Here is a 1,221-nt window from a genome sequence, read left to right as displayed (position 1 = left end):
ACGCAAGCATCAGGGAAGAGATGAAAATCTTGGAGGTGGTGTAGCTATATATATACAATTTGTTGATTTTTTGCCCTTTTACTGGAGCTGCGCTCCATTCTAAGGGATGGCTCGATATAATACAAAATTTTTGAAATTCCACTGTTCAATTTGAAAATATGTGAGGTGTTGGGGCGCACTTCAATTTTTTGACTTTTCACTAAAACTAAAACTGAAAATTGTGCCACTGTCACTTTTGCTGGGTTAAAGTTGTGATGGTCTCGGGTGTAAATCCTGCCATCGGACTGGTAGAGGTGCTGGTGTCAGTGCCTGGAAGAGTGGATTGGTCAAAAATTGGAGGGAGTCAAAGAACTTGACGTGCCTCCGACCAATGAACTCTGGCACTGTGGGTAGTTGTAGGAGTTGATGCAGTTCCGGGGGCTTCTTCCTCTTCCACGATGTTGTGCGGACCATCCTCCGCAGCATGGTGTCCTGGAAACACTGGAGGTGTCGCTGCGTGCCTTCGGAGAGGTAGCTGATGAGTAGTGGGGCGTAGAGGAGCGCCGGCCTCAGAATACTTTTGTATATCTGCAGTTTAAGCCGCAAAGAGAGCGCTGGTGATGTGAGGAGGTGGTTGATTCTGTAAGACCGCCTTCTTACAGTTTTAGTTTTCTGGTAGATGTAGGTGGAGAATTTAAGATGACGGTCCAGCTTCACTCCTAGGTAGACTATCGAGTTTGAAGGGGAGATAATCGTATTGTCCAGCTTGAAGGATTTCGGGAGAGTCGATCTTTTGTGCTGTTGGTGAGCGAACACGACGTAGTCTGTCTTAGCTGGGTTCATAGAGATATTGAGACTGCCCAGTCGTCGGACAATTTTCTTACAGACTGCTCCGGCGCGCTCTAGTGCATGTTTTGGGTTCATACTGCTGCTGTAGATGGCGATGTCGTCGGCATAGGCGGCAACTGTAGCCTTTCTGTAGTTTTCACCAACAACATCAGCTGTATAGATGGAAAACAGTACTGGCGATAGGACTGCTCCCTGTGGCACTCCGCATGTCAGTGGGATGGAACGGGAAAACTCGTCTCTAACCCGCACAGATATGATCCTGTTGTCCAGGAACGATGCAATCACACCGTATAGTTGCTCTGGGCATTCGAGGTCTATGAGCTTACGACATAAAATGCCGTGAGACACAGAATCGAATGCCTTTGTACAATCGATGAATATCATAGCTGTAGC

The sequence above is a fragment of the Halyomorpha halys genome, unplaced genomic scaffold, assembly GCF_000696795.3.
Source record: "Halyomorpha halys isolate HHAL.00 unplaced genomic scaffold, Hhal_1.1 Scaffold1797.1, whole genome shotgun sequence".
NCBI classification, from domain to species: Eukaryota; Metazoa; Arthropoda; class Insecta; order Hemiptera; family Pentatomidae; genus Halyomorpha; species Halyomorpha halys.
The sequence above is the reverse complement of the archived record's forward strand: the minus strand, read 5'-3'. Positions refer to the sequence as shown.